We start from the raw sequence: 13,974 nt of genomic DNA, 5'->3' as shown, positions 1-13,974 counted from the left end.
AAGCAGAGTGGCGCAGCGGAAGCGTGCTGGGCCCATAACCCAGAGGTCGATGGATCGAAACCATCCTCTGCTAGCATAGATTGATTTTTTTTTCTTTTGAGGACCACTCTCTCGTTTCCACGCTGCCAGAGCGGAAAACAGCAGGCTTGTGCCAGCTTTTTATGGGAAGAGACTGCTCAACTATCGGTCTCTGCTCAAAGTCAGGGAGACAGATGGTCAGAGAATCAACCCTACACTTCAAAGGAAATGATGCACAGTTATGACCATTAACGAAAGATGGGACCCTCGCACTTCTTTCTGAGCCTGCTTGGAACGCTATTATTCCCTTTTTTTGTCCTGCTATTATCAATCTCCTGTGAATTTCGTGGAGCTGTTTTCTTTCTCTACCCTGCTGTTTTTCCCTTGCTGCCAATATATGCTTATTTCAATGATTTGAACTGCTGCTTTCCCTTTCTCCTTTTCTGCGCAGCTTTTGCATTGGTTTCAATCTCCAGTTCCTTAGCAGTTGCAAGAACTTTTTTCCTGATTTTCATGTTGGTCTGTAAACCAAAAATACCTCTGATACTGGTGCAATATAGTCATTGAACTCAGGGTTGTGATGTCTAGAGCTTAAAAAAAACATATGCCATGGAGCGTTGGTGGTATAGTGGTGAGCATAGCTGCCTTCCAAGCAGTTGACCCGGGTTTGATTCCCGGCCAACGCAGTGCTAATATTTATACATTAAGAAAGCAGTAGCTATTCTAACGCAATATGTTAAAAAAAAGAGAAATATCTTGACCAGATTACTCAGCTATTAGATAAATAATAAACAAAGACATAGGCAGGCATCCCAAAAGCCCCGTCTGCGACTTTCTATGTCCTGAAATTTTTATATTTTACAAACAGCAGTCACCACTCACAACTGCTGGTAATAAATGGGCTGCAGGGGGGCAGGCAATGAAACGGCTAAGCCCTTCTGCCCGACCAGCCTTTAGAACTGCAGCATCTCTGCAGTAAAAAGTGTTTCAGGTCAATATCTCTCCCCTGGAAAAAATGTGCGAGACCCACCACCGATAAATGTGGCAAAAGTCCCCAACATTTTCTGCATATTTGTGCTCTTACCTGAAAGCAGCGCCACCTTGTAGTCATCGCAGGCAACTGCAGCATACAACCAAATTTATCCGAGAGCAAGGTGAAAGAAACCCAAGGGAACAGCCCCTGTCTGCAGCAGGAAGGTTGGCTGCTTCGAATGGACAGAACTTCCAGTCCTAAGTCCACTCACGTCCCGAACGCTCTCAAACGCTCATACCGGGCAAGCCCTCACCGGGTGCACCTCTGGCTCCCAGGTAAGGCCAAAACCTGAGCATGGTAGCGCAGGATCACAGAGAAGGAGCGGGTGGGGGTGCTTCTGTCTTGACAAAGGCGTGACATGGCTAGTGACTGAGAGTGCCTTGACTTTCCCATATGACTGACTGTGAGAGGGGAAGGCGAAGATTTTCTGCACCCAGCATGCCTTGTGACATTCTTAGGCAAATGAGGTGAGAGCCCTGCCAGAATAGCTCCAGCGATCCCATGCCACTCCTCTGAAGGCTCCTGATCTGCATAACCACAGCATTTGGAACAGGAAGCAGAGTGGCGCAGCGGAAGCGTGCTGGGCCCATAACCCAGAGGTCGATGGATCGAAACCATCCTCTGCTAGCATGGATTGATTTGTTTTTCTTGTGAGGACCACTCTCTCGTTTCCACGCTGCCAGAGCGGAAAACAGCAGGCTTGTGCCATTTTTTTGTGGGAAGAGACTGCTCAACTATCGGTCTCTGCTCAAAGTCAGGGAGACAGATGGTCAGAGAATCAACCCTACACTTCAAAGGAAATGATGCACAGTTATGACCATTAACGAAAGATGGGACCCTCGCACTTCTTTCTGAGCCTGCTTGGAACGCTATTATTCCCTTTTTTTGTCCTGCTATTATCAATCTCCTGTGAATTTCGTGGAGCTGTTTTCTTTCTCTACCCTGCTGTTTTTCCCTTGCTGCCAATATATGCTTATTTCAATGATTTGAACTGCTGCTTTCCCTTTCTCCTTTTCTGCGCAGCTTTTGCATGGGTTTCAATCTCCAGTTCCTTAGCAGTTGCAAGAACTTTTTTCCTGATTTTCATGTTGGTCTGTAAACCAAAAATACCTCTGATACTGGCGCAATATAGTCATTGAACTCAGGGTTGTGATGTCTAGAGCTTAAAAAAAATATATGCCATGGAGCGTTGGTGGTATAGTGGTGAGCATAGCTGCCTTCCAAGCAGTTGACCCGGGTTCGATTCCCGGCCAACGCAGTGCTAATATTTATACATTAAGAAAGCAGTAGCTATTCTAACGCAATATGTAAAAAAAAAGAGAAATATCTTGACCAGATTACTCAGCTATTAGATAAATAATAAACAAAGACATAGGCAGGCATCCCAAAAGCCCCGTCTGCGACTTTCTATGTCCTGAAATTTTTATATTTTACAAACAGCAGTCACCACTCACAACTGCTGGTAATAAATGGGCTGCAGGGGGGCAGGCAATGAAACGGCTAAGCCCTTCTGCCCGACCAGCCTTTAGAACTGCAGCATCTCTGCAGTAAAAAGTGTTTCAGGTCAATATCTCTCCCCTGGAAAAAATGTGCGAGACCCACCACCGATAAATGTGGCAAAAGTCCCCAACATTTTCTGCATATTTGTGCTCTTACCTGAAAGCAGCGCCACCTTGTAGTCATCGCAGGCAACTGCAGCATACAACCAAATTTATCCGAGAGCAAGGTGAAAGAAACCCAAGGGAACAGCCCCTGTCTGCAGCAGGAAGGTTGGCTGCTTCGAATGGACAGAACTTCCAGTCCTAAGTCCACTCACGTCCCGAACGCTCCCAAACGCTCATACCGGGCAAACCCTCACCAGGTGCACCTCTGGCTCCCAGGTAAGGCCAAAACCTGAGCATGGTAGCGCAGGATCACAGAGAAGGAGCGGGTGGGGGTGCTTCTGTCTTGACAAAGGCGTGACATGGCTAGTGACTGAGAGGGACTTGACTTTCCCCTATGACTGACTGTGAGAGGGGAAGGCGAAGATTTTCTGCACCCAGCATGCCTTGTGACATTCTTAGGCAAATGAGGTGAGAGCCCTGCCAGAATAGCTCCAGCGATCCCATGCCACTCCTCTGAAGGCTCCTGATCTGCATAACCACAGCATTTTAAACAGGAAGCAGAGTGGCGCAGCGGAAGCGTGCTGGGCCCATAACCCAGAGGTCGATGGATCGAAACCATCCTCTGCTAGCATGGATTGATTTTTTTTTCTTGTGAGGACCACTCTCTCGTTTCCACGCTGCCAGAGCGGAAAACAGCAGGCTTGTGCCAGCTTTTTGTGGGAAGAGACTGCTCAACTATCGGTCTCTGCTCAAAGTCAGGGAGACAGATGGTCAGAGAATCAACCCTACACTTCAAAGGAAATGATGCACAGTTATGACCATTAACGAAAGATGGGACCCTCGCACTTCTTTCTGAGCCTGCTTGGAACGCTATTATTCCCTTTTTTTGTCCTGCTATTATCAATCTCCTGTGAATTTCGTGGAGCTGTTTTCTTTCTCTACCCTGCTGTTTTTCCCTTGCTGCCAATATATGCTTATTTCAATGATTTGAACTGCTGCTTTCCCTTTCTCCTTTTCTGCGCAGCTTTTGCATGGGTTTCAATCTCCAGTTCCTTAGCAGTTGCAAGAACTTTTTTCCTGATTTTCATGTTGGTCTGTAAACCAAAAATACCTCTGATACTGGTGCAATATAGTAATTGAACTCAGGGTTGTGATGTCTAGAGCTTAAAAAAAACATATGCCATGGAGCGTTGGTGGTATAGTGGTGAGCATAGCTGCCTTCCAAGCAGTTGACCCGGGTTCGATTCCCGGCCAACGCAGTGCTAATATTTATACATTAAGAAAGCAGTAGCTATTCTAACGCAATATGTTAAAAAAAAGAGAAATATCTTGACCAGATTACTCAGCTATTAGATAAATAATAAACAAAGACATAGGCAGGCATCCCAAAAGCCCCGTCTGCGACTTTCTATGTCCTGAAATTTTTATATTTTACAAACAGCAGTCACCACTCACAACTGCTTTTAATAAATGGGCTGCAGGGGGGCAGGCAATGAAACGGCTAAGCCCTTCTGCCCGACCAGCCTTTAGAACTGCAGCATCTCTGCAGTAAAAAGTGTTTCAGGTCAATATCTCTCCCCTGGAAAAAATGTGCGAGACCCACCACCGATAAATGTGGCAAAAGTCCCCAACATTTTCTGCATATTTGTGCTCTTACCTGAAAGCAGCGCCACCTTGTAGTCATCGCAGGCAACTGCAGCATACAACCAAATTTATCCAAGAGCAAGGTGAAAGAAACCCAAGGGAACAGCCCCTGTCTGCAGCAGAAAGGTTGGCTGCTTCGAATGGACAGAACTTCCAGTCCTAAGTCCACTCACGTCCCGAACGCTCTCAAACGCTCATACCGGGCAAGCCCTCACCGGCTGCACCTCTAGCTCCCAGGTAAGGCCAAAACCTGAGCATGGTAGCGCAGGATCACAGAGAAGGAGCAGGTGGGGGTGCTTCTGTCTTGACAAAGGCGTGACATGGCTAGTGACTGAGAGGGCCTTGACTTTCCCCTATGACTGACTGTGAGAGGGGAAGGCGATGATTTTCTGCACCCAGCATGCCTTGTGACATTCTTAGGCAAATGAGGTGAGAGCCCTGCCAGAATAGCTCCAGCGATCCCATGCCACTCCTCTGAAGGCTCCTGATCTGCATAACCACAGCATTTTGAACAGGAAGCAGAGTGGCGCAGCGGAAGCGTGCTGGGCCCATAACCCAGAGATCGATGGATCGAAACCATTCTCTGCTAGCATGGATTGATTATTTTTCTTGTGAGGACCACTCTCTCGTTTCCTCGCTGCCAGAGCGGAAAACAGCAGGCTTGTGCCAGCTTTTTGTGGGAAGAGACTGCTCAACTATCGGTCTCTGCTCAAAGTCAGGGAGACAAATGGTCAGAGAATCAACCCTACACTTCAAAGGAAATGATGCACAGTTATGACCATTAACGAAAGATGGGACCCTCGCACTTCTTTCTGAGCCTGCTTGGAACGCTATTATTCCCTTTTTTTGTCCTGCTATTATCAATCTCCTGTGAATTTCATGGAGCTGTTTTCTTTCTCTACCCTGCTGTTTTTCCCTTGCTGCCAATATGCTTATTTCAATGATTTGAACTGCTGCTTTCCCTTTCTCCTTTTCTGCGCAGCTTTTGCATGGGTTTCAATCTCCAGTTCCTTAGCAGTTGCAAGAACTTTTTTCCTGATTTTCATGTTGGTCTGTAAACCAAAAATACCTCTGATACTGGTGCAATATAGTAATTGAACTCAGGGTTGTGATGTCTAGAGCTTAAAAAAAACATATGCCATGGAGCGTTGGTGGTATAGTGGTGAGCATAGCTGCCTTCCAAGCAGTTGACCCGGGTTTGATTCCCGGCCAACGCAGTGCTAATATTTATACATTAAGAAAGCAGTAGCTATTCTAACGCAATATGTTAAAAAAAAGAGAAATATCTTGACCAGATTACTCAGCTATTAGATAAATAATAAACAAAGACATAGGCAGGCATCCCAAAAGCCCCGTCTGCGACTTTCTATGTCCTGAAATTTTTATATTTTACAAACAGCAGTCACCACTCACAACTGCTGGTAATAAATGGGGGGCAGGCAATGAAACGGCTAAGCCCTTCTGCCCGACCAGCCTTTAGAACTGCAGCATCTCTGCAGTAAAAAGTGTTTCAGGTCAATATCTCTCCCCTGGAAAAAATGTGCGAGACCCACCACCGATAAATGTGGCAAAAGTCCCCAACATTTTCTGCATATTTGTGCTCTTACCTGAAAGCAGCGCCACCTTGTAGTCATCGCAGGCAACTGCAGCATACAACCAAATTTATCCGAGAGCAAAGTGAAAGAAACCCAAGGGAACAGCCCCTGTCTGCAGCAGGAAGGTTGGCTGCTTCGAATGGACAGAACTTCCAGTCCTAAGTCCACTCACGTCCCGAACGCTCTCAAACGCTCATACCGGGCAAGCCCGCACCGGGTGCACCTCTGGCTCCCAGGTAAGGCCAAAACCTGAGCATGGTAGCGCAGGATCACAGAGAAGGAGCGGGTGGGGGTGCTTCTGTCTTGACAAAGGCGTGACATGGCTAGTGACTGAGAGGGCCTTGACTTTCCCCTATGACTGACTGTGAGAGGGGAAGGCGAAGATTTTCTGCACCCAGCATGCCTTGTGACATTCTTAGGCAAATGAGGTGAGAGCCCTGCCAGAATAGCTCCAGCGATCCCATGCCACTCCTCTGAAGGCTCCTGATCTGCATAACCACAGCATTTTGAACAGGAAGCAGAGTGGCGCAGCGGAAGCGTGCTGGGCCCATAACCCAGAGGTTGATGGATCGAAACCATCCTCTGCTAGCATGGATTGATTTGTTTTTCTTGTGAGGACCACTCTCTCGTTTCCACGCTGCCAGAGCGGAAAACAGCAGGCTTGTGCCAGCTTTTTGTGGGAAGAGACTGCTCAACTATCGGTCTCTGCTCAAAGTCAGGGAGACAGATGGTCAGAGAATCAACCCTACACTTCAAAGGAAATGATGCACAGTTATGACCATTAACAAAAGATGGGACCCTCGCACTTCTTTCTGAGCCTGCTTGGAACGCTATTATTCCCTTTTTTTGTCCTGCTATTATCAATCTCCTGTGAATTTCGTGGAGCTGTTTTCTTTCTCTACACTGCTGTTTTTCCCTTGCTGCCAATATATGCTTATTTCAATGATTTGAACTGCTGCTTTCCCTTTCTCCTTTTCTGCGCAGCTTTTGCATGGGTTTCAATCTCCAGTTCCTTAGAAGTTGCAAGAACTTTTTTCCTGATTTTCATGTTGGTCTGTAAACCAAAAATACCTATGATACTGGCGCAATATAGTCATTGAACTCAGGGTTGTGATGTCTAGAGCTTAAAAAAAACATATGCCATGGAGCGTTGGTGGTATAGTGGTGAGCATAGCTGCCTTCCAAGCAGTTGACCCGGGTTCGATTCCCGGCCAACGCAGTGCTAATATTTATACATTAAGAAAGCAGTAGCTATTCTAACGCAATATGTTAAAAAAAAGAGAAATATCTTGACCAGATTACTCAGCTATTAGATAAATAATAAACAAAGACATAGGCAGGCATCCCAAAAGCCCCGTCTGAGACTTTCTATGTCCTGAAATTTTTATATTTTACAAACAGCAGTCACCACTCACAACTGCTGGTAATAAATGGGCTGCAGGGGGGCAGGCAATGAAACGGCTAAGCCCTTCTGCCCTACCAGCCTTTAGAACTGCAGCATCTCTGCAGTAAAAAGTGTTTCAGGTCAATATCTCTCCCCTGGAAAAAATGTGCGAGACCCACCACCGATAAATGTGGCAAAAGTCCCCAACATTTTCTGCATATTTGTGCTCTTACCTGAAAGCAGCGCCACCTTGTAGTCATCACAGGCAACTGCAGCATACAACCAAATTTATCCGAGAGCAAGGTGAAAGAAACCCAAGGGAACAGCCCCTGTCTGCAGCAGGAAGGTTAGCTGCTTCGAATGGACAGAACTTCCAGTCCTAAGTCCACTCACGTCCCGAACGCTCCCAAACACTCGTCCTCACCGGGTGCACCTCTGGCTCCCAGGTAAGGCCAAAACCTGAGCATGGTAGCGCAGGATCACAGAGAAGGAGCGGGTGGGGGTGCTTCTGTCTTGACAAAGGCGTGACATGGCTAGTGACTGAGAGGGACTTGACTTTCCCCTATGACTGACTGTGAGAGGGGAAGGCGAAGATTTTCTGCACCCAGCATGCCTTGTGACATTCTTAGGCAAATGAGGTGAAAGCCCTGCCAGAATAGCTCCAGCGATCCCATGCCACTCCTCTGAAGGCTCCTGATCTGCATAACCACAGCATTTTGAACAGGAAGCAGAGTGGCGCAGCGGAAGCGTGCTGGGCCCATAACCCAGAGGTCGATGGATTGAAACCATCCTCTGCTAGCATGGATTGATTTTTTTTTCTTTTGAGGACCGCTCTCTCGTTTCCACGCTGCCAGAGCGGAAAACAGCAGGCTTGTGCCAGCTTTTTGTGGGAAGAGACTGCTCAACTATCGGTCTCTGCTCAAACTCAGGGAGACAGATGGTCAGAGAATCAACCCTACACTTCAAAGGAAATGATGCACAGTTATGACCATTAACGAAAGATGGGACCCTCGCACTTCTTTCTGAGCCTGCTTGGAACGCTATTATTCCCTTTTTTTGTCCTGCTATTATCAATCTCCTGTGAATTTCGTGGAGCTGTTTTCTTTCTCTACCCTGCTGTTTTTCCCTTGCTGCCAATATATGCTTATTTCAATGATTTGAACTGCTGCTTTCCCTTTCTCCTTTTCTGCGCAGCTTTTGCATTGGTTTCAATCTCCAGTTCCTTAGCAGTTGCAAGAACTTTTTTCCTGATTTTCATGTTGGTCTGTAAACCAAAAATACCTCTGATACTGGTGCAATATAGTCATTGAACTCAGGGTTGTGATGTCTAGAGCTTAAAAAAAACATATGCCATGGAGCGTTGGTGGTATAGTGGTGAGCATAGCTGCCTTCCAAGCAGTTGACCCGGGTTCGATTCCCGGCCAACGCAGTGCTAATATTTATACATTAAGAAAGCAGTAGCAATTCTAACACAATATGTTAAAAATAAGAGAAATATCTTGACCAGATTACTCAGCTATTAGATAAATAATAAACAAAGACATAGGCAGGCATCCCAAAAGCCCCGTCTGCGACTTTCTATGTCCTGACATTTTTATATTTTACAAACAGCAGTCACCACTCACAACTGCTGGTAATAAATGGGCTGCAGGGGGGCAGGCAATGAAACGGCTAAGCCCTTCTGCCCGACCAGCCTTTAGAACTGCAGCATCTCTGCAGTAAAAAGTGTTTCAGGTCAATATCTCTCCCCTGGAAAAAATGTGCGAGACCCACCACCGATAAATGTGGCAAAAGTCCCCAACATTTTCTGCATATTTGTGCTCTTACCTGAAAGCAGCGCCACCTTGTAGTCATCGCAGGCAACTGCAGCATACAACCAAATTTATCCGAGAGCAAGGTGAAAGAAACCCAAGGGAACAGCCCCTGTCTGCAGCAGGAAGGTTGGCTGCTTCGAATGGACAGAACTTCCAGTCCTAAGTCCACTCACGTCCCGAACGCTCCCAAACGCTCATACCGGGCAAGCCCTCACTGGGTGCACCTCTGGCTCCCAGGTAAGGCCAAAACCTGAGCATGGTAGCGCAGGATCACAGAGAAGGAGCGGGTGGGGGTGCTTCTGTCTTGACAAAGGCGTGACATGGCTAGTGACTGAGAGGGCCTTGACTTTCCCCTATGACTGACTGTGAGAGGGGAAGGCGAAGATTTTCTGCACCCAGCATGCCTTGTGACATTCTTAGGCAAATGAGGTGAGAGCCCTGCCAGAATAGCTCCAGCGATCCCATGCCACTCCTCTGAAGGCTCCTGATCTGCATAACCACAGCATTTTGAGCAGGAAGCAGAGTGGCGCAGCGGAAGCGTGCTGGGCCCATAACCCAGAGGCCGATGGATCGAAACCATCCTCTGCTAGCATGGATTGATTTTTTTTTCTTGTGAGGACCAGTCTCTCGTTTCCATGCTGCCAGAGCGGAAAACAGCAGGCTTGTGCCAGCTTTTTGTGGGAAGAGACTGCTCAACTATCGGTCTCTGCTCAAAGTCAGGGAGACAGATGGTCAGAGAATCAACCCTACACTTCAAAGGAAATGATGCACAGTTATGACCATTAGCGAAAGATGGGACCCTCGCACTTCTTTCTGAGCCTGCTTGGAACGCTATTATTCCCTTTTTTTGTCCTGCTATTATCAATCTCCTGTGAATTTCGTGGAGCTGTTTTCTTTCTCTACCCTGCTGTTTTTCCCTTGCTGCCAATATATGCTTATTTCAATGATTTGAACTGCTGCTTTCCCTTTCTCCTTTTCTGCGCAGCTTTTGCATGGGTTTCAATCTCCAGTTCCTTAGCAGTTGCAAGAACTTTTTTCCTGATTTTCATGTTGGTCTGTAAACCAAAAATACCTCTGATACTGGCGCAATATAGTAATTGAACTCAGGGTTGTGATGTCTAGAGCTTAAAAAATACATATGCCATGGAGCGTTGGTGGTATAGTGGTGAGCATAGCTGCCTTCCAAGCAGTTGACCCGGGTTCGATTCCCGGCCAACGCAGTGCTAATATTTATACATTAAGAAAGCAGTAGCTATTCTAACGCAATATGTTAAAAAAAAGAGAAATATCTTGACCAGATTACTCAGCTATTAGATAAATAATAAACAAAGACATAGGCAGGCATCCCAAAAGCCCCGTCTGCGACTTTCTATGTCCTGAAATTTTTATATTTTACAAACAGCAGTCACCACTCACAACTGCTGGTAATAAATGGGCTGCAGGGGGGCAGGCAATGAAACGGCTAAGCCCTTCTGCCCGACCAGCCTTTAGAACTGCAGCATCTCTGCAGTAAAAAGTGTTTCAGGTCAATATCTCTCCCCTGGAAAAAATGTGCGAGACCCACCACCGATAAATGTGGCAAAAGTCCCCGACATTTTCTGCATATTTGTGCTCTTACTTGAAAGCAGCGCCACCTTGTAGTCATCGCAGGCAACTGCAGCATACAACCAAATTTATCCGAGAGCAAGGTGAAAGAAACCCAAGGGAACAGCCCCTGTCTGCAGCAGGAAGGTTGGCTGCTTCGAATGGACAGAACTTCCAGTCCTAAGTCCACTCACGTCCCAAACGCTCCCAAACGCTCATACCGGGCAAGCCTTCACCGGGTGCACCTCTGGCTCCCAGGTAAGGCGAAAACCTGAGCATGGTAGCGCAGGATCACAGAGAAAGAGCGGGTGGGGGTGCTTCTGTCTTGACAAAGGCGTGACATGGCTAGTGACTGAGAGGGACTTGACTTTCCCCTATGACTGACTGTGAGAGGGGAAGGCGAAGATTTTCTGCACCCAGCATGCCTTGTGACATTCTTAGGCAAATGAGGTGAGAGCCCTGCCAGAATAGCTCCAGCGATCCCATGCCACTCCTCTGAAGGCTCCTGATCTGCATAACCACAGCATTTTGAACAGGAAGCAGAGTGGCGCAGCGGAAGCGTGCTGGGCCCATAACCCAGAGATCGATGGATCGAAACCATCCTCTGCTAGCATGGATTGATTATTTTTCTTGTGAGGACCACTCTCTCGTTTCCACGCTGCCAGAGCGGAAAACAGCAGGCTTGTGCCAGCTTTTTGTGGGAAGAGACTGCTCAACTATCGGTCTCTGCTCAAAGTCAGGGAGACAGATGGTCAGAGAATAAACCCTACACTTCAAAGGAAATGATGCACAGTTATGACCATTAACGAAAGATGGGACCCTCGCACTTCTTTCTGAGCCTGCTTGGAACGCTATTATTCCCTTTTTTTGTCCTGCTATTATCAATCTCCTGTGAATTTCGTGGAGCTGTTTTCTTTCTCTACCCTGCTGTTTTTCCCTTGCTGCCAATATATGCTTATTTCAATGATTTGAACTGCTGCTTTCCCTTTCTCCTTTTCTGCGCAGCTTTTGCATGGGTTTCAATCTCCAGTTCCTTAGCAGTTGCAAGAACTTTTTTCCTGATTTTCATGTTGGTCTGTAAACCAAAAATACCTCTGATACTGGCGCAATATAGTCATTGAACTCAGGGTTGTGATGTCTAGAGCTTAAAAAAAACATATGCCATGGAGCGTTGGTGGTATAGTGGTGAGCATAGCTGCCTTCCAAGCAGTTGACCCGGGTTCGATTCCCGGCCAACGCAGTGCTAATATTTATACATTAAGAAAGCAGTAGCTATTCTAACGCAATATGTAAAAAAAAAGAGAAATATCTTGACCAGATTACTCAGCTATTAGATAAATAATAAACAAAGACATAGGCAGGCATCCCAAAAGCCCCGTCTGCGACTTTCTATGTCCTGAAATTTTTATATTTTACAAACAGCAGTCACCACTCACAACTGCTAGTAATAAATGGGCTGCAGGGGGGCAGGCAATGAAACGGCTAAGCCCTTCTGGCCGACCAGCCTTTAGAACTGCAGCATCTCTGCAGTAAAAAGTGTTTCAGGTCAATATCTCTCCCCTGGAAAAAATGTGCGAGACCCACCACCGATAAATGTGGCAAAAGTCCCCAACATTTTCTGCATATTTGTGCTCTTACCTGAAAGCAGCGCCACCTTGTAGTCATCGCAGGCAACTGCAGCATACAACCAAATTTATCCGAGAGCAAGGTGAAAGAAACCCAAGGGAACAGCCCCTGTCTGCAGCAGGAAGGTTGGCTGCTTCGAATGGACAAAACTTCCAGTCCTAAGTCCACTCACGTCCCGACCGCTCCCAAACGCTCATACCGGGCAAGCCCTCACCGGGTGCACCTCTGGCTCCCAGGTAAGGCCAAAACCTGAGCATGGTAGCGCAGGATCACAGAGAAGGAGCGGGTGGGGGTGCTTCTGTCTTGACAAAGGCGTGACATGGCTAGTGACTGAGAGGGACTTGACTTTCCCCTATGACTGACTGTGAGAGGGGAAGGCGAAGATATTCTGCACCCAGCATGCCTTGTGACATTCTTAGGCAAATGAGGTGAGAGCCCTGCCAGAATAGCTCCAGCGATCCCATGCCACTCCTCTGAAGGCTCCTGATCTGCATAACCACAGCATTTTGAACAGGAAGCAGAGTGGCGCAGCGGAAGCGTGCTGTCCCCATAACCCAGAGATCGATGGATTGAAACCATCCTCTGCTAGCATGGATTGATTATTTTTCATGTGAGGACCACTCTCTCGTTTCCACGCTGCCAGAGCGGAAAACAGCAGGCTTGTGCCAGCTTTTTGTGGGAAGAGACTGCTCAACTATCGGTCTCTGCTCAAAGTCAGGGAGACAGATGGTCAGAGAATCAACCCTACACTTCAAAGGAAATGATGCACAGTTATGACCATTAACGAAAGATGGGACCCTCGCACTTCTTTCTGAGCCTGCTTGGAACGCTATTATTCCCTTTTTTTGTCCTGCTATTATCAATCTCCTGTGAATTTCGTGGAGCTGTTTTCTTTCTCTACCCTGCTGTTTTTCCCTTGCTGCCAATATATGCTTATTTCAATGATTTGAACTGCTGCTTTCCCTTTCTCCTTTTCTGCGCAGCTTTTGCATGGGTTTCAATCTCCAGTTCCTTAGCAGTTGCAAGAACTTTTTTCCTGATTTTCATGTTGGTCTGTAAACCAAAAATACCTCTGATACTGGCGCAATATAGTCATTGAACTCAGGGTTGTGATGTCTAGAGCTTAAAAAAAACATATGCCATGGAGCGTTGGTGGTATAGTGGTGAGCATAGCTGCCTTCCAAGCAGTTGACCCGGGTTCGATTCCCGGCCAACGCAGTGCTAATATTTATACATTAAGAAAGCAGTAGCTATTCTAACGCAATATGTTAAAAAAAAGAGAAATATCTTGACCAGATTACTCAGCTATTAGATAAATAATAAACAAAGACATAGGCAGGCATCCCAAAAGCCCCGTCTGCGACTTTCTATGTCCTGAAATTTTTATATTTTACAAACAGCAGTCACCACTCACAACTGCTGGTAATAAATGGGCTGCAGGGGGGCAGGCAATGAAACGGCTAAGCCCTTCTGCCCGACCAGCCTTTAGAACTGCAGCATCTCTGCAGTAAAAAGTGTTTCAGGTCAATATCTCTCCCCTGGAAAAAATGTGCGAGACCCACCACCGATAAATGTGGCAAAAGTCCCCGACATTTTCTGCATATTTGTGCTCTTACTTGAAAGCAGCGCCACCTTGTAGTCATCGCAGGCAACTGCAGCATACAACCAAATT

At 46.8% G+C, this 13,974-nt stretch overlaps 9 non-coding genes across 9 annotated transcripts; all 9 read left to right on the top strand.

The window, feature by feature from the left end:
- The first annotated feature begins 632 nt into the window (after positions 1-632).
- On the top strand, positions 633-704 carry TRNAG-UCC (transfer RNA glycine (anticodon UCC)). The gene has a single exon. It is a non-coding gene; the product is annotated as a tRNA-Gly (tRNA).
- Positions 705-2,237: 1,533 nt separating this feature from the next.
- On the top strand, positions 2,238-2,309 carry TRNAG-UCC (transfer RNA glycine (anticodon UCC)). Its single transcript has one exon. It is a non-coding gene; the product is annotated as a tRNA-Gly (tRNA).
- A 1,533-nt stretch (positions 2,310-3,842) lies between these two features.
- Positions 3,843-3,914, top strand: TRNAG-UCC (transfer RNA glycine (anticodon UCC)). Its single transcript has one exon. It is a non-coding gene; the product is annotated as a tRNA-Gly (tRNA).
- A 1,530-nt stretch (positions 3,915-5,444) lies between these two features.
- Positions 5,445-5,516, top strand: TRNAG-UCC (transfer RNA glycine (anticodon UCC)). Its single transcript has one exon. It is a non-coding gene; the product is annotated as a tRNA-Gly (tRNA).
- Positions 5,517-7,041: 1,525 nt separating this feature from the next.
- Positions 7,042-7,113, top strand: TRNAG-UCC (transfer RNA glycine (anticodon UCC)). The gene has a single exon. It is a non-coding gene; the product is annotated as a tRNA-Gly (tRNA).
- Positions 7,114-8,635: 1,522 nt separating this feature from the next.
- TRNAG-UCC (transfer RNA glycine (anticodon UCC)) lies at positions 8,636-8,707 on the top strand. The gene has a single exon. It is a non-coding gene; the product is annotated as a tRNA-Gly (tRNA).
- Positions 8,708-10,240: 1,533 nt separating this feature from the next.
- Positions 10,241-10,312, top strand: TRNAG-UCC (transfer RNA glycine (anticodon UCC)). Its single transcript has one exon. It is a non-coding gene; the product is annotated as a tRNA-Gly (tRNA).
- A 1,532-nt stretch (positions 10,313-11,844) lies between these two features.
- TRNAG-UCC (transfer RNA glycine (anticodon UCC)) lies at positions 11,845-11,916 on the top strand. The gene has a single exon. It is a non-coding gene; the product is annotated as a tRNA-Gly (tRNA).
- Positions 11,917-13,448: 1,532 nt separating this feature from the next.
- TRNAG-UCC (transfer RNA glycine (anticodon UCC)) lies at positions 13,449-13,520 on the top strand. The gene has a single exon. It is a non-coding gene; the product is annotated as a tRNA-Gly (tRNA).
- The last annotated feature ends 454 nt before the right edge of the window (positions 13,521-13,974 follow it).

This window comes from Pleurodeles waltl, unplaced genomic scaffold (assembly GCF_031143425.1).
Source record: "Pleurodeles waltl isolate 20211129_DDA unplaced genomic scaffold, aPleWal1.hap1.20221129 scaffold_69, whole genome shotgun sequence".
In the NCBI taxonomy this organism is placed as follows: domain Eukaryota; kingdom Metazoa; phylum Chordata; class Amphibia; order Caudata; family Salamandridae; genus Pleurodeles; species Pleurodeles waltl.
This window is presented reverse-complemented; position numbering and strand designations above follow the sequence as displayed.